An 18,338-nucleotide genomic window follows, 5' to 3' on the forward strand; every position below is an offset into this window, starting at 1 on the left:
CCTGTGAAGTTAGATTTTGCCTGAAAAAGATATCCTTTGTGAGTATTTACAGGTGGGCATTCTTCACTAAAATATAGGCTCTGTGTAGCTCCAGTAGGTCTGTGTGAAGCAGGAAGTACAGGTTAGTGGCTGGAAGGCAGGACCAAAAAGTCCTGTTTGAGTGACAAAAAGAAGCCAAGCGAAAAATGCAGGAGGTAGGATTCTTCCACTACATTGTCCTGGCCATGTGGCTGGAAAACTCTTCTCGGTTCTCCACAGCCCCAAATCTTGCCTGAGGTCCTGTGTGCTCCACATGTTCTATTACCAGTAAGTCTGATTGAAACCCCAATGTGCCCAGGGAAGAGTCTGTGGCTTGTAAAGCTAGCATGGTGAGGTTGCCTCAGCTTTTGTTGCCACCGCACCTGCTGGCCATGGTCGCATTGGTAACACGAGGGTGCTGAATTTAACTGAAGGTGACAAAGGCCTCCTTTTGCTGACTGCTTCTTTGCCTGTCCCACAGCTGCAACTTGATCTGCTGTGAAAGTCCCTGGCACCAGGCTGACCTGACTTTCAACCATTTCTTCTGCCTGTGTCCTTCCTGCTGGGGTGGGGCTTGTGCCTACTGACTTGTTTCCATGTTCCCCTGGGGTCATGGGCCCCCCTTTTCCCTAGCCAATGGGCCAGTCAGTGTGAGGTTGAGAGTGGGGGAGCCAGTGGATGTGGCTGCCACCAATGCTGCAGCTTGGGCTCAGCCCATGTCAGCACCAGGTGCCCCATACCCTGGGAGAAAGCATATGCATGGCTGTGCCCTGAAATGTGCTCCTCGGCAGCTGTGGCACCATTGTTTGGCTACCCAGGGTCCCTCTGCAACCTTATCGAAGTGGGCATCCTGCCAGTTGGGCATCCCACCAGGAGCCAAGTAGCTGCCCAGAATGGGTCCTAACCAGTAAGTTGTCCTCCATTGCCCTAGAGCAATCATCCAGGTTATCGAGCAGCACTGTCAGTCAAAGGACTGCCTCCCTGCAGTGCACGCTTTCCTGTGAGCATCTCAAGAATTCTTCAACTCCAAAAATGGGCCCCTCTGCAGATGCTAGAGCTGGCCGGCCCCAGAGTAGACCAAATTTGTCAAATTAGGTTTTTTTAAAAAAAATATATTTATTTTTTAGTGTTTTAGGTGGACACAATATTTTTATTTTATTTTTTATGTGGTGCTGAGAATCGAACCCAGGGCCGCTCGCATGCTAGACGAGCACGCTACCACTTGAGCCTCATCCTCAGCCCTCAAGTTAGGTTTTTTAAAGGGCAGAATATTGCTGGTGGTGGGTCTAGTTACAGACTTCATAGGGAACAGCATCTAAAGCTTTGCATTTGTCCCAAAACCTCAGCTGACTCACAGTTCACCTGATTTGAATATTTGGTAAGGATGCACAGCAGATTTATTTGCCCAATTCAAATTGTCTAAATAATTCTAGAAAGTAAAAATCATATTAAAAAATTTTTAAAAATACTTTACTTTTTTAGAAGCTGAGAACTTCTGGGATTTTAATATTCCCTTAGTGAAAACAATTTTATTCTTGCTCCCTTCAATCCTCTAAATATCAATTCCCAGTACATAAATCCAAAAATTCTTATCTAAAACATTTCAAAACACAAAAATCCACATTAAAAACATACTTATGAGAAAGGACACACTTTAACCATATACATTTTATCAACTACCTTAAAACATTCCCAGTAGGGCCTCCATTTATCGCTATCTATCCTAGCTGTCGACCTAATGCTGGGTTCACAAAATCTAACTATTCAAATAACTTAAGAAAACAACAAAGAAAGCACGCAAACACACAGAAGTACCTTTTCAATAATCCAGGGATGGCTCTGCAACCTTAAGTGTCTGTGGAAAGAGAGAGAGAGCCACTGGAATTATTTATTCTTATATATGGGACACACAAGGGGAGTTTCCATAGAACATTCTATCCCCAAAAGGGCAAAGGGGTAGGATTACAAGGGAACAGGTGAGTGTAGCTCAACCCCAGCAGGTGTCACCTATACCTGGAGCCACACCTTGTTATCCCAGCTGTGGTAACCTCAAGTTACTGAGGAACACAATAATTGTTCAGTGCCCTGGGGCTTCAGGACTTAAAGGTGTGTTCATCCAGGGCAGCTCTGGGCAGTAATAGCTTAGATTTTTCCATAACCAAAGATAAAATATGCCCAATGAATTCCAAAAAGAAAGGGAAAATGTTAAAAGCAGCCAGGGGTGAGGAGTTGGGTATGGAATATAATTTTCAAAGGAACAACAGAATGACAGCAATGCAGAATGCCAAAAGATAATCAAATACTATCTTCAAGTGCTATAAGATAAAACAACCCACAGAATTCTGATAGTCAGAGAAAACACCTTTTAAGAAATAGGGCAAAATAAAAACATTTTCAAATGAATAAAAGCATACTTTGTCACAGAAGACACTCTCCAAATGACATATTTTTGGCAGAAACCAAATGATCCCAGTCAGAAGATATGAGGGGCAAGAAGTAATGAAAACCAAAGGCAGGTCAGTCACCATGTGGCACACCTGTGATCCTAGAGGCCCAGTAGGCTGAGGCAGGAGGATCACAAGTTCAAAGCCAACCTCAGCAACTTAGCGAGTCCCTAAGCAACTTAGCAAGACCTTGCCTCAAAATTAAAAGTAAAAGTGGGCTGGAGATATGGCTAAGTTGTTAAGCACCCCTAAGTTCAATCCCTGGTAACAAACAAAAAAGAAAAAGAAAACCAAAACAGTAGTGAATAGGCAGGAAATGTAAACAAACATTGATTGCATTAAATAGTCTTTGTAATATGTAGTGGGACTTAAAATAGGTATGAGATGGAAATACCAGACAAAAATAATGCATAAGTCAAGAGTAGGTAAAAAAAGAACCCTAGATGTTGTATGAGGTTTTAGTAAATTTAGACTTTGACAAATATATATTTTTTAATCTCTAAAGGCAAGCCCTTAAAAGAACAGAAAGAGACCATAAGTCATCCATACTGGAAGAGAAAGCCCTTTAGTTATTCAAAAAGAAAAGAGAAACGTAGAGATAAAACAAATCAAAAGCACAATACAAGATGGCAGATTTATGTCCCAAATAAAGATTATATTATACATGAATAGAGTAAATTCTTTAGTTACAGAGTAAAATTGTTGTATTAGAATAAAAAGATAATCCAATTGTGTATATATGAGATATATCTAAGCAGATACTCACCTTACAGTTTTAAAATAATTTCAAAGACAAAATACTCAGTGCCAGGGTCTGGGGTTGTGGCTCAGTAGTAGAACACTTGCCTCACATGCATGAGGCACTGGGCTTGATCCTCAGCACCACAAAAAAGTAAATAAATAAAATAAAGATGTTGTGTCCATCTACAACTAAAAAGATATTTTTAAAAAATAGTCAGTGCCAGGCTTTGAGGTTTGTCCTAAGGAAACAATTTATAAAAGAAGGTTAGCCAGTATCGAGGGAAAGGAAGATAAGCCTGGAGAGTGGAATCCCAGAGAATAGAACAGAAATAATAATATGTGCCATAGCCAAGAGGAGAGACAGGAGTGAGCTCTTGGGAAACTAAATGAAATTAATATGACAAAATGGGGTTAGCAGGTGATAAAAGAAAAAGTAATAAAGTTAACAGGAGACAGGTTGTCAATGATTGTTCCAGGAAAACCCAGACATAGTGTATAAAAACTAGCCTCTAGTCACCATAAGATTGAAGAGAGGCAGACACATCCAGGATTACACAGGGTGCAATTTGTTGGGGGACTTAGTGGCAGAAGCATAGTCCTGAAGGACAACAAGACCAATGGATCTCTGTGATTTGAGTGGTCAGAGGGAACAGGGCTTAGAAAGTAGCCTGAACAAAGGTGATTTCATCCAAACCAGAATGTACTTGGGTTTATCTTTGTTAGAGATTCCAGGCTCATTCCTATCCCTGACAGCTCCAGAGTTGGGTCATGAACCTCCATATACTACTCTGATGGATTTGTTTATTTATAATGTTCTGGGAAACTATGCAAGGAAAACCAACCATGATTATTCAGAGGCAGTCCTTGTGGGCTGGACTCAAGATGGTTGCAGTCATGTCAGGCTAATGTCAACAATGACCTTTTAAGCAAGCTGTTGTAAGGAGTTGGAATTTGACCTTAGAAATTATTAGAATTCATTTGAAGATGAAATAATGTGAATTGTGAATTGCCTTTCAGAATGATGCCTTTAGCCACAAGACAGGAGGGATAAGAGGCTCTTATAATGATCTGAGAGATAAAACATAGTCTTTAATGTTTATGATTAGGCTGGCCTAAGATTAATACTAGCAAACCTATAACATTTCCTGAGGGCCAGGTATTAATTTAAAGCTTTCAATATGAGTTTTCACATAATTTTCACAATTAGGTAGTCACTATTCACCAAAGTAACAAAAGTATTATTATACTCCCTCTTTATTTTATTTATTTTTTAGTACTGGGGATTGAAGTCAGGGGTACTTTATCACTCAGTTACATTCCAGATCTTTTTTATTATTTTTTATTTTGAGTCTCCCTAAGGTGCTGATGCTGACCTCAAAATTGAGATCCTCCTACCTCAGCTTCCTGAGTTACTGGGATTATGCCTGTATGTTCTCTATTTTGAAGATTAGAAAACCTAAGACACAAAGACCTTAAGTACAGTTGTATGCTGGTAGAAAGCAGATCCAGAAGGCAAGCCCAGCCAGCTTGGGACATTGCTAAGAAATCACTCCAACAAACAAATGAAAGGAGTCTATGAACTTTCCTCCTTTAGTTAAGCAAGCCTTCCTTCTTGTATTTTGTTTAGTTTGTTTATTTTTGCTGTATGGGTGTTTCTGTTCCTTTCAGCACCCTTTTTTTACTGTAAGAACTGTAGGCAGAGAGACTAGCCTGGGTTCCCAGGGGCAATTCTGGTGTTCACACTTGAGGCTGTGAAGTCAAGGGTCACTTTCAAATTATTATTGGAGATTCAAGGAGCTCATATAGATAAAAATCTTTATAAATTACAAATCTTTCAGTAATTATTTTTCTTCTCTTGTGTGAACATTTGAAGTTTGCAAAATTGGACGTTTGGCATGGCAGTGAATCCTTTCTTAGAATTCCAAATTTTTTTCTAAGACTTAAAAAAGTACAACTTGGTAATTATCTAGAAAACTGAGACATCTCCATTTTCAAAATGACTATCTCCTTACTCCAACTTTCTAATAGGTAATAAGTGTTTTCTGTCCATGTATCTGTAGGACTGCTTAGTTGCTAGAGTTTAGAAAAGTCATGTCATTGTCTTTTCTTGTAATACCTACACATAATGGCTGCACTTACTGATACTATAATGTGAACTAGGCAAGATTTAATTTGTACAGCAATGTGGAGAGCGGGTTCCTGTCCCAGCTCTCTAAATCAAAGCTTCTCAAGTCAGTCCCCCATTTCCTGCCACTTAGATGAACCTTGGTAGAGAGCAGACCCAGAAGATAAGCACAGCCAGGCTATGCTCTTGACCCATAATCTTTCCCACATGGTGCCAAGGGGAAGCTGAGAATGTAAAGGAGGGCTGGCTTCTTCAGCTGTGTTAGATCATGTAGTCAACAGTATTTGCAGATTTACTAGATAGAGGAGTGCAGAAAGGGGCAGGAAGCAAAGAGGAGGAAGAATCCCAGTTTGGGGGATGGGGCACCGGGGTCTGTACTGGTGTCATTCACTGAAATAGGAAACAGAAGAGGGAAGAGCATATCTGTAGAAAGGTGATGTAAAGGCCTGTAATCCCAGCTATTGGAGGTTGAGGCAAGAGGAACACAAATCTGAGGCCATCCTGGGCAACAAGTGAGACCTTGTCTCAAAATAAAGCTTTAAGAAAAGGCTGGGAAGGTAGGCAGACCGGGAGAACAGGCCCAGCCTCCTACTGGTGAGGTATAGACAGACCACTCCAACTGGAGGAGGGGCCCTGCCGCCCATGCAGTCACCTGACTGAGCTATTGACAAACATAAGGTTTCCCCAACACCCCCACCTCATCAAACACCTTATGAGAAAAACTGATGAAACTCATCTTGGAAAATCCCATCAACCCTTAAAACCCACCAACCGGTTGGCGTGGCTACCAGTGTGGTTCTGCAGCGGATCAGGCACCTGGTTTACATCTCAGAGAATAAGAGTAGAGAGGCCACAGGTGGAAGCTCAAGTCCTCTCACACTGACTACCACCACCATCCTGAACCCAGAGACTCAAGCTAGGAATAGACAATGCCACCAACTGGAAGAAATAAAAACAGAGTTCTGAGAGACATTTTTTTTCTTTTTTTTTCTTTCTTTTTCTCTCTCCTCTCTCTTTTCAGCCATTCACCCAGTATCCTCTACCCTTCCCCCTCTGGTCTTCGCAACCTCAACATATGTGAAACCAAAAATTGTACAAGAAAAAGGTCTTTAACAACTGAATCACCAGAATAATATACTATAGAGGAATTGCATATGCCCCACCTCCCTTCCCCCTTTTGATTCCTTTTCTTTTTTCTCATATTTTCTTTTTCCTGCTCTCTGTTTTCTCTCCCTTTCCTTGTTATCTGTTTTTCTCCCTCTTATTCCCTCTATCCCACTTGCAATCCCCTAAATTTTACTATTCATAAGTAGGGTAATCTTATAAATACAGACAAGGATTTGAATCTATACATTCTTCCATAAATTACCCATCTATTGGTTAGAGTCTCCAAAGTTACTAAGTTAGATTAACCCCATACCCTTACTCCTTTCCCCATAAACATAACATCCTACACCTGAAATCCAGTTTTCTTCAAGCTACCAGAAATGGTATGCCTTTCATGAAACTAATGACTATATTTGTAAACGATAATTGAAATCAACATTTATAGACATAGAGTCTAGCTATAAATGTAGTAATAAGGAAAACGTGTGCTTAGATGGTATACTATTGATATTGAGAATTGTTAACGTTGTCTTTCTCCACAAAAGGGAGACTTTGCAACTATACAAGAGCAATATAAATATATAGGGGGAAAATTCAATAACACAACAGTTTCACCAAGCAGAAAGAAACGCGAGCAGTATGAAAAGACAAGGAAAGAAAGGACCATAAGCAATGCAGGTCAACTCAACTTTAGAAGAGGTAATAGCTGCAGCAGATGGAATGTCAGATAAAGAATTCAGGATATACTTGCTTCAGATGATCTGGAGTCTCAAGGAAGACGTTAGACAGCAAAATCAGACAATGAAAGATCACTTCGACAATGAATTACATAAACAAATCCAAGAAGCAAAAGATCAACTATACAGGGAGATAGAGGTTATAAAAAACAAACAGAAATCCTAGAAATGCAAGAAGCAATAAAACAAATTAAAAGCTCAAACGAGAATACTACCAGCAGAGTAGAACACTTAGAAGATAGAACATCAGACAATGAAGACAAAGTATTTCAACTTGAAAAGAACATAGACAGCTCAGCGAGACTGTTAAGAAACCATGAGCAGAACATCCAAGAAATATGGGATAACATAAAGAGACCAAACTTAAGAGTCATTGGGATACAGGAAGGTATAGAGGTCCAAACCAAAGGAATGAGCAATCTGTTCAACGAAATAATACAAGAAAAGAAAGGGCTGGGCTTCAGCTCGGTGGTAGAGCACTTGCCTAACATGTGAGAGGCCCTGGGTTCAATCCCCATTACTCAAAAAGGAAAAAAAAAGTGACACATTGAGTTTTGAATGTGTTTAGTTTGAGGTACCTGGGAGGTTTCCAAGGAGGAGATTTTTCCATAAAGTATTTGGCTGTAGGGATCTGAGCCTCAGGAGGATATTTGGGAGTCGATTTGGGGGATTGTCTGCATAGACTAGAGGTTAAATCCAAGGAATGGAATGTGATGGCTTGGGTTGAAGACTCTGAAAAGTGTTCTTTCTAGAAGAAATTCCATGTGTATTTGTCATATTTGTGGCCCATATTATTTCATAGTTTGGGGGTTGTGGACACTTACTAATTAGTTATCAGTTTTGCTAACCAAATTATTGTAAGTGATGCCAGTCTTTTAAAAGTCTGATTCAACCTGAGCTTTGAGATCTGGTGACTGTGAAGGAATAAAATGACCTCTCAGTTTGAAACCTTGTGTTCCAGATTGACTCCTGTAGAGCACTGCTGCTGGCCAGCCTCTGAAACATGTCCTTCTTCCTAGAGAACACATGGAGGCCCTGTCTTAGCCCATTTCCTGGTTTATCACAAACTACTTGAGAGGGGATGATTTATTGAGTTAGAGGTTTATTTTGCTGATGGTCCTGGAAGTTGAGAAGTCCAAGAGCATGGTGCCAACATCTGGTGAGAGCCTTCCTGCCGAATCAAAGCATGGTAGAGGAGTCAGCTCTTAGGAAGCTTCCAGTGCCATCTTAGATGCTGCACTCACACCAGCTGCCACTGGCCACACCTCCACCACAACATATGAATTTGGGGATTAAGTTTCATCCAAACCATAGCAGGGCCCTTTGCAGATCAGACACTCACAAGGCCACACTCAGAAGACAGTAGGCCACAACCACAGCAGCGGGTGCTAGTTCATTATTCCAAAAGTCTCTTGTGAATGCAAGCTTATAGGGATTTTTTTAAAACTCCAGCTTTCTAAGAGCTGCTATTCCCTAATCAAGATACTAAAAATGTTTGCAAGAGTTCAGGGCCATACTGGTACTAATAACCCAAATGATGGACTAATGTTCTCAGAGCCTGTATTTCATCAATTCCCCTGCATACCTTCCCAGGGAGATTTAGCACATCCTGACCTTTTTCCTAAAATCTCTCCCACACAACTCAAGATGCCTAAGACCTCTGAGTACCTTGTAGTTTTACCCAAAGCTGAGACAAAGCTGAGTTATCAGGCAGAGTCCTAGCCTTTGGTTCTTTGCCTTCACTATACAGAGGACAGCACTTATTCCTGTGCTTATTCCTGACCCTAAGTTGCTACCAAATGTAGAAAGAAAAGAAATATTCAGAGATCGTTGGAAGTTAATGAAGTTCAATGCCCCCTCTACTCAAATGTAGACAATTTGGGCCAAGATACTACTACTAATGTAGAATTTCCCCTGCCAGCTCTGGCCTCATTCATATATTCACTGCCTGTGTAGCTCTTGGCTCATGTACTGTCTAGGAAGCCATTGGATTATCAGCTCAGCCCATGTGTGCCCTGCCCCAGCAGTTGCATTTACAGCTGGTAACTTTTACTTCTTTCTAGAAAAACATCAGAGGATTCAACATCCTAGGAAATAGTTGTGATCATAATTAAATGTGAAGACAGTAGTACAAACCAAATGTGCAGTTAGTCACGTCTAGGCCAGGACCTCGTTAGAGGATCACATGCAGTTATTGATGTCTAATTGCAGACACACTGTGGGGTACAGAAAGAGTCCAGGCTAGCTTCTAGAATTACTCAGTTAATAAGAGACCTTGGGCAATGTCATGCAGAGGACTTAAACCCAGGAAGCAAGGTTTGGGGCTCTGCAAGTAGAAAAAGATACAAGATGCAGTTAGGATAGTAGACATGCTTTATTCAGAGGTGGCAACAGCCTCCAGCCAGCTCCATTTTGCCCCCGTTTAGTCCCTTTGTTAAATACAGTCCAAACAAAAAAGGCATACCACCAACAGGTTACACCAGTGGGAGCATGCTCACAAACAAATGTTTACAACCTTCAGTACATACACTGAATCACTGTCTTTCTGGCCTTGACTAACCATAACATAGCTGGTTGCCAGCCCCAAAACAACATAGCCTACCAGAAATCTGGGCAAGGGCAGCTAACTATAAGCCACTTAGGGCCTGCCCCAGCAGACAAACATATAACTCTAGGGGCCTGGATTTGCCTCCCAGCATTGGTGTGAGATCAAAGGCCACAAGATTTCTGAAGCTTGTTTTAGTTCTGACACCCTGTGAATTAGTGACTTTCTAAGTTGGGAAATGGTATGTCATGTCTCCTGCTCCTCTTCTTCTCCACAGGGCCAGTTCTCCATCTCTCCCTTCTCGTGGCATCCCAAAACAGCAAAATAAAAAGTCTAAAATGCTTTTGCTTGGGAAGAAAAACTGGAGCACGGGACATGATGCTCTTTGCAGCATTCTTAGAATGTAGGATGTTATAGCTTTAAATATGCCACACTTTCTCTAGCCTGCAGCTTCCTTTTCTCTAAGGGCTTCTCCATGTTCCTAGGTTACCCCTCCCCTTCCCCACTGCCCTCTCTCCTAGAATTCTCCTATTTCTAGGAAGTTCAATTAGCAACCAGCCCAACCCCATCCCTGCCTCCCCACACCACTTTTTAAACTCTCAGGACTTCACTTTGGAAAAAATGATTCTACAATTTGATGCTTCTTTGTGGGCTATTCAGGATACCCTATGATTTTGGCAAAGGTGGTAGTGGTGCCCCAGTGAGGGCTCCCAGGATCATACTCATTAGTTCATTGTGGAGCTCATCTGCAGGACCAAGGTAGCTACATCCCAGGCCACTTCCTGCCACTTCCTGCCTTGTCATACCCTGCAAAGGGCTGCGTGTTCCTCATCATCACCTGCACCCTTTTGTTAAGGCCTAGATCCCAAAAGGGGCTCAGCCTTACCTCTTTACTGCAATTCCTCTTTGGGTTCCTTAGTGCCCTTACTTGTCCATCAAAGAAGTTCCATGATGTTGAACTTCAAAAAGGGCAGAGTCTGCGCTCTCCTCCTAGGATGTTCTTCTGTTTCTATAAAACTTGCCCTAGTAGTTGTGTCGACTAGTAGTTCCCATATCCACCTGGCAAAGGGTAGCTTCATTTCCCTCCCTCTCCCTCTCCCTCTCCCTCTCCCTCTCCCTGCTCTTTCTTTATCCTCCTTCTCTCCTTTCCTCCATCGTGGCCTGCTATGGTTTGAATGTTTTTCCCATCCAGAATTCCTGTTGTAATTTACCATTGTTAATAGTCAGAAGAGAGGGGATATTTCAGGAGGTAATTAGGGCCTGAGGGCTGTACCCTCCTGGCTGAAATTAATACTGTTCTAAAAGACAGAGTTTGGCTTCTCCTGCCTTCACTCTTCTTGCTCTTTGTCGCATTCTGCAACAAGGGTACGTGGGAGACCAGCCTATCATCTCCGAGGTACCAACTGTTGGAACTGCCCTCCAACAGGAGTAGTGAAGCACAACCGACCTCTGACAGGGGTAGTGAGGTGCATTAGACCAGCTAGTGTCTCCGGGGCTGAGTGAGAGGGTGAAGTGTCTAGACCCGCCCGGCATCCAACCTGGCCCACACAATTACACCGAGTCAGGAGGTGAGTCAACCATGAAGGTGCAATAATTTCAACTTTATTGTGTCAGGGACAAGGTTATATAGTGATAGGAGGACTAAGAAGAGATAGTAGCAAGAACCAATAAGGAGCAGTTATGTCACTGTCACTAAGGGACCTAGGCAGATTTCAGATTAAACCATTAGGCGGGACTAAGGTCAAAAGCCCAAGAACACCGATCCAGCCAGGTCATGTATACAGAAATTCTCTGGAAGAACCCATGAGGCCACCTCAGCCAACACCCAATAACGGGTTGAGAGCCACAGCTGAAGGGGCCCCAGCAAAACTTCCCTAAGCAAACTTCCAGCTGATTGGCTCACCGTGGCCCCAACAAACTTCCAGTTGCCAGCTGATTGGCTCCTCTACGGTGATGCTCATTGGGTTATTTCCCTGCCCTTTCAGACCACGGAGCTGTTCATTGTGTGACCCAGCCACATGAATGTTTATAGCAGTTCAATTTATAATAGCTAAACTATGGAATCAACCTAGATGCCCTTCAACAGATGAATGGTACATATACAGAACAGAATATTACTGACCCTTAAAGAAGAATGCAGGTAAATTGATGGAGCAGGAAGATGTTGGTAAAGATGGCATCTGGAGTGCTTCTCTTCTGGGAGCTCAGGAGTGTTGGTAAAGATGGCGCCTGGAGCACTTCTCTTCTGGGAGCTTAGGTCCATGACGCACTGAATGGCGCGAACCATCACCTCCAATCCCTGTGAATGGCACAAACTTTGAATGGCACACCTCCAATCCCTGAAGTGGCACGAACTCTCAGCCCACTCGCCTTGCTCCTCCTCATCCTGTGTTAAGACCATAAATATCAACACCTTGTTCGTGTTCGCTCTCTTACTCTCTTGCTCTCCCTCTCTCTCTTGCTGTCCTTCTCTCTCTTGCTCTCCCTCTCTCTCTTTCTCTCCCCCTCTCTCTCCCCCCTCCCCTCCCTTCTCTCCCCTCTCCCCTCTCCCCTCTTCCCTCTCTTCTCTCCCCTCTACCCCCTTCTCTTCTGCAACTGGCCGTTACAGTCCTGCTAATAAAATCTCGGACAGGTAATACATAAATGTAGGAAAATTCTAGAAAACTTCCTCCCATGCCCAATTAATATCACTGAGGGACCTCTAGAACAATCTGATTAAACCTGGTTCACTGATGGCAGCTCCTTTATGCATGAGGGGATCAGAAAAGCTGGATATGCCATAGTGTCCCTATCATGAGTAATAGAAGCCAATTCCCTGCCTGAAAATACCACCAACCAACAGGCTGAGCTGGTAGCTGCAAAGCAAGCCTGCGAATTGGCAGCAGGGAAAAATCTTACACTTTATACTGATTCCAAATATGTTTTCCACATTCTCTTTTCTCATGCAGCAATTTGGAAGAAGAGACGTCTCCTGAACTCAAAGGGCACCTCTATAACCAATTCCACATGCATCACCCAACTACTACAAGCCTCCCAGCTTCCTAAAAAACTTGGAATTGTCCATTGCAGATCATACCAAAACAACTCCTCCCCCATCACACAGGGTAATTCAAAAGCAGATCAGGCAGCCAGGTCAGACGCCACCAGATCTCTCATTGCCACAGGCTCTCCATCATTACCCAATAATGGAGACCCACCTAAACATGCCCTCTTTACTTACTTCCACTCCATTTTCCACACCAGTCCATAGACTATCAAAGCCTTTCTCCACTCTTTCTTTACTCTGACTCCCCAGGATAAAGAAGTGATACAGCAAATCACAGCCTCATGCCAGATATGCAAAAGAGTGAATCCCAATACATCTTTAAAACCCGGAACCTTCCTTTCTCATCAGGCTAGGGGCCGTATTCCTGGGGCAGAGTGGCAAATAGACTTTACCAACATGCCCAGAGTAAAAAACTTCAAATACATACTAATTTTAATAGACACATTCTCAGGTTGGGTAGAGGCCTTCCCCACCTCAAATAAGCAGGCTACCACGGTTGCTAACATCCTCCTAACTGAAGTAATCCCTCGGTTTGGGATGCCCACTTCAATCCAATCTGACAATGGGCCTGAGTTTGTCTCTCAAGTAACCCAGAATGTGGCAAAGACATTGTCCATCCCATGGCACCTTCATTGTCCCTATTACCCCCAGCCTCAGGTAAGGTTGGGTGAGTCAACCGCACAATGAAAGACATCATAATGAAACTATCTTTAGAGACTCATTTAGATTGAATTAAACTCCTCCCTCTTGCCCTACTATGCATGAGGGCTTTACCAAAAAAGCCATCCCTTGCCTCCCCCTTTGAGATAATGTATGGTCATTCCTTTCTTCCCCCAGGAATCTCACCAGAGCCTTGCCTCCTCCCCAACCAATATGCTCTTCCCCTCCTCTTCCTTATACACTCTGAGCTATGGAAGCAACAAGATTTGTTGCTTTACGGATCCAGAGAACTCAGCTGCCTCCTTTCTGCTCAGACCAGGAGAATGGGTCTACTTTTCTTCCCCAGGGGAAAGATCCCCCCTAGCCTCCAAATGGGAAGGGCCATTACAGGTAGTCCTGTGTACACCCAATGCTGCAAACCTCCAACAGGAAGGAAAGAAACTAACCCCCTGGATTCACATTTCTAGGTTAAAACTAGTGGCAAACCTTCCAGAGGACAATCTCACCACTGCTCCCAACCTTGCAGAACCCCCAAAATCGCCCAGATTTACCTGTGAGATATCCCCCAGATAACCCTCTCAAGCTCCGTTTTTCACAGTCACGCACCACCCTTCATCCTATTCCGGAGAAAAACATACGTAAGAATGGGCCTCTTATAAGATCTAGGAACCCATAGCAACACAGTACCTCCACACCTTTTTTAGAAATCAGCAATTGGCACAACAATCCTATTGGGACCTCTTCACAAACCCCATCAGCCCCTGGATTCTTCTGATACTGGAACCTCTAGTTGGTCTTTTTATTCTGTGCCTTCCTTCCTTGCATTTTAAAATTCCTTCAAGGACAAATTAACAAAATCTCTAACCAAACTTTCAATCAGCTCCTTCTCAGGGATTACCAGCTACTTGCCAATGAGCCAGATGACATGCACATCCAGTCATCCCAAGAAACATTCACCAAGTGCTGAAAGATGAAGATATCAAATGACAACTCCATCGAAGGGCCATCTCTACCCCACCATGCCAAAAAAATAAGCCTTTGGTTTTCAGCTTTATATGTCCAAATCTGCCTTCTTCTGGGCATAGGCTTTTTTCTACCAGCCCTACAGACTGGATGACATGGCAGAAATTAATGCTGTTTCTTTTCATAGTTGCAGGGCACATTCATTGACTTCTCCCGGAGGAAATCCATACCTTCAGTGCATGGATATGGGGCCTCCTGGCCCTTCTTCTCCAACCAACTGACTTCCCTCCCTCCCTCTAAACGTCACCCCTACTCAGCCAGATGGAACATGCCACCCCCAAACCAAAACAAAAAAGGGAGAAATGTTGGTAAAGATGGCATGCATAGTACTTCTCTTCTGGGAGCTCAGGAGTGTTGGTAAAGATGGTGCCCAGAGCACTTCTCTTCTGGGAGCCCAGGTCCATGACGCACTGAATGGCGTGCGAACCATCACTTCCAATCCCTGTGAATGGCATGAACTTTGAATGGCGCACTTCCAATCCCTGAAGTGGTGCCAACACTCAGCCAATGAAGAAGTAGCAGCCCATTTGCCTTGCTCCTCCTCATCCTGCATTAAGCCCATAAATATCAACACCCTGTTCGTGCTCACTCTCTTACTCTCTTGCTCTCCCTCTCTCTCACTCTACCTCTCACTCTTTCTGCCCCCTCTCCTCTTCTTCTTTTTTTTTTCTTCTTCTTCCTCTTCTTCTTCTTCTTCTTCTTCTTCTCTTCTTCTTCTTCTTCTTCTTTTCTTCTTCTTCTTTTCTTCTTCTTCTTTTCTTCTTCTTCATCTTCTTCTTCTTCTTCTTCTTCTTCTTCTTCTTCTTCTTTTCTCTCTCTCTCTCTCTCTCTCTCTCTCTCTCTCTCTCTCTCTCTCTCTCTCTCTCTCTCTCTCTCTCTCTTCTCTCGACACCCTTCTCTTCTGCAACTGGCCACTATGGTAAAATCTCAGACAGGTAAATGATTATTTTAGCTTGTTGAGTTTAAGGAGCTTTTCCACCATTCTTTACAGAAAATATCATGCTAGGCAAAATAAACTAAACCGCAAAATCCAAAGGTTGAATGTTTTCTCTAATAAGCAGATGCTAATCCTTCCTAATGGGAGGCTCAGGATAGGGAAGAATTAAGGAATTTTGGATTGGGCAAAAGGGGAGTGAAGGGAGGGGAGGGGTGTGGAGATGGGAAGGATGGTGGAATGAGACAGACATTATCATCCTATATACATGATTGATTACAGTACTCGTGTAACTCTGTACCATGTTCAGCCAGAGGAATGAGAAGTTGTGCTCCACTTCTGTACAATGTGTCAAAATGCATTCTACTCTCATGTATAATTAATTAGAACAAATTAAAAAGTAAAATATAAAAAAATTAAAAAGAAAGCAACCTTGATTTTTATTCCTTTCAGTTAACACAATCATGAGGAATCTATTCTATAATTAAACTACAGGAAGACTCTTTCAGCTGCTCAAAAAATCCTTTCTGTTTATCTTTAGAATTTTTTGTTGTACTCTTGAAGTGGCACCCCCTTTCTCAACTGAGAAATCTTCATTGGACCTCTCCAGAAATCTTCACCAGGGCTGATTTTAGGACTGTTAGCAAAAGAGTCTCTGCAAAACAGTCCAATGGAGATAAACTTACTTTTTTCATGTCACCTGTTTCCTTGGCCACTGGCCGAGAAGATACCAGCACTCCAGGTGCTGGACACCCCCTTAATAGTTTTCGCAAACATATCCAGGATAGTACTTTGAAGAAATGTGCAAACAAGGCCTCTGGCCTTGAGCTGGGCTTCACTGAGATGTCTACATTTTTAAGATAATTTATAAATGGGCTCCATGGTAACAGCTGGCAGGGGGAGGAAAGAAAGGGGAGAAGAGGCTCTCCCTTCTCAGGTGTTGTCCTTGAAGAGTTAACATGCCCAGAACAGTGAAAGAAAAAGCTGCTTTTTATGTGAACTTCTGCAGCCTGTGAACTTCTGAGCCCCTCCCCTTACATGCTGGGTATAAAACTCTGAAACTCCCTGAACTTGGGGTTCAGGATATTGATTGATTACAGCAAAGGCTGTATCCTCTGAACCTGGCTACAGCCAAATAAAACTGTTTCCTGCTATCTTTGGTGCCTTGCCTCCTTTATCCCTACAACATTTTTGGCACCCCAGATGGGACAGAGGAGGTAAGGAAGGCTATTCTGCCTCTCTTGTCTCCAGGGACCGGCTTCCCTGGGGCGATGGGGGACAGCGGTCCCCTTGGCATGCCCAGGCCACTCTTGGCCTGAAGGATGGTCAACTCACCCAGTGCCCTGTTGCTGCCACCCCAGAGCACAATGGAACCCACAGGCAGCAGGAACCAGAATTAGGGTTTTGGAGCACCGTCTATCTGAACAGGGAGGACCCAGGTCCATTTGGATTTGAAGCCCACCTGACTTCCCCTTCAAGGCCTAAGCAAGTGGAAGAGAGGCTTGATCGCCCTCTGTTGGGTCCCGAGTACCCTCCAAAGTGGTTGGAGCTGAAACGGACCCAGGGAGTCGCCCGAGTAGCCTCTGTTCAGGATCAGCGAGCAGAGGGGAAACTGTGACTCCCTTTTCTGTTTGGTTTGGAGTTGTTGGAATTTGGGTGGGATAGAAATTCTGTCCTGACCATGTCTGTGTGAAAGTGTGTGAATGAGACAGACAAAGGGAAGGTTTCCGACCCAACCCGAGGGCCGAAGCAAGTGCAGAGTCTTGATCCTTGGTTCCATGGCACCTCATACAGTCTATGGCAGAGTTTCACCAACAAATGTCTAGGTGAAAGCTCCAGATTGGGGGCTGATACTGACCTGCAAGGCTAAGAGGGCCCTAAGACCCCACGAAGGGAGCAGCCGGGAGATGGACTAAGTGAGTCTTGTCCTGTGTGTTTTGTTCTAAGTGTGCAACACTGATGCAGGGTGGAACATGGGAGGCACACTAAGGAAACTGAGCCTTCTGAAATGTGTCTTAGAAACCTTTAGGAAGGTTTTTCCTGGTAACTGTGGGATGAAACTCACTCCACAAATGTTGCATACTCTGTGAATTAGAGTGGCTCACCCAAGATGTGGGCTGGCCACCAGAAGGATCTTTAGATGAGAGAGTCATTGCTGAGGTCCTTTTGATTATTGTTGGAACCCTGAACCAATTCTCTTATATTGATTGCTGGCAAGAGATAGTACAGAAACAGCCCCCTTGGTTGAGAGCTTGTCTAGATGGACAGTCGAAGCTGATGTTAGCCAGGAGCATAGTGGTCTCTAAGACCCAGTGGAAAGCAGATAAATAGAAAACCTGTCTAGGAAAACAGGAAAGGAAACAGTTTTCCCTGTGAGCCAGAAGAGGACCCATGACCTTATGTGCCACTCTACCCTACTTTGCCAAAACCACTGGGACAACAGACTGTCCCCTATCCCCCTCATCCTTAGAAGCAACAAATGATGGCCCCCAATACTGGCTACTCCTTCCTCTTTGATGTTCTCAAAGCCAAAGCCTTCCTAGGACCAAAGAGTCTTTCACCTCCCAAGATTACTGGGAGATTTGCCCCAAGACTAGAGCCACAACTCAGATGAGAACTCTCCAGATGCCCCTGCAAGGGACTAAAGGACCTGCCCATGTTAACCAGAGGGAAACACCTGAGGGAGACAAGGCAGTTTTGTGTGCCAGCCTTTCACCACCATTGTGCTCATAAACTGGAAAAATCCTACTCCTTCCTACACGGAGAAACCCTGGGCCATGACTGATCTGATGCAGCCCATTATCCAGACCTAGGATGGGCCCCTACAAAGAAGAAGGTCTAAAGATAAAGAGATGTCAAGAATCCCTCAGAGAAAATCTTTAAAAAAATAAAAAATAGAGAAGAAACACACTGTGCCCAAGAGTTAGAAGGAATCAGAGCCATCCCTGAGCCCTAGCC

The 18,338-nt window shown here is 43.5% G+C and overlaps 1 protein-coding gene across 2 annotated transcripts in view; it reads right to left on the reverse strand.

Moving 5' to 3' along the window:
- Positions 1 to 18,338, reverse strand: part of Olah (oleoyl-ACP hydrolase) — a 65,769-nt gene that overhangs the window by 29,277 nt on the left and 18,154 nt on the right. For both annotated transcript variants that reach the window (XM_040277591.2, XM_078023479.1), the window contains exons 2-4: positions 13,975 to 14,040; positions 11,840 to 12,016; positions 1,834 to 1,873 (exon numbers count right to left, since the gene is read on the reverse strand). The gene's annotated coding sequence lies outside the window, so the exon portion shown is untranslated. The remainder of the gene's footprint in view (positions 1 to 1,833; positions 1,874 to 11,839; positions 12,017 to 13,974; positions 14,041 to 18,338) is intronic.

This window comes from Ictidomys tridecemlineatus, chromosome 10 (assembly GCF_052094955.1).
Source record: "Ictidomys tridecemlineatus isolate mIctTri1 chromosome 10, mIctTri1.hap1, whole genome shotgun sequence".
In the NCBI taxonomy this organism is placed as follows: Eukaryota; Metazoa; Chordata; class Mammalia; order Rodentia; family Sciuridae; genus Ictidomys; species Ictidomys tridecemlineatus.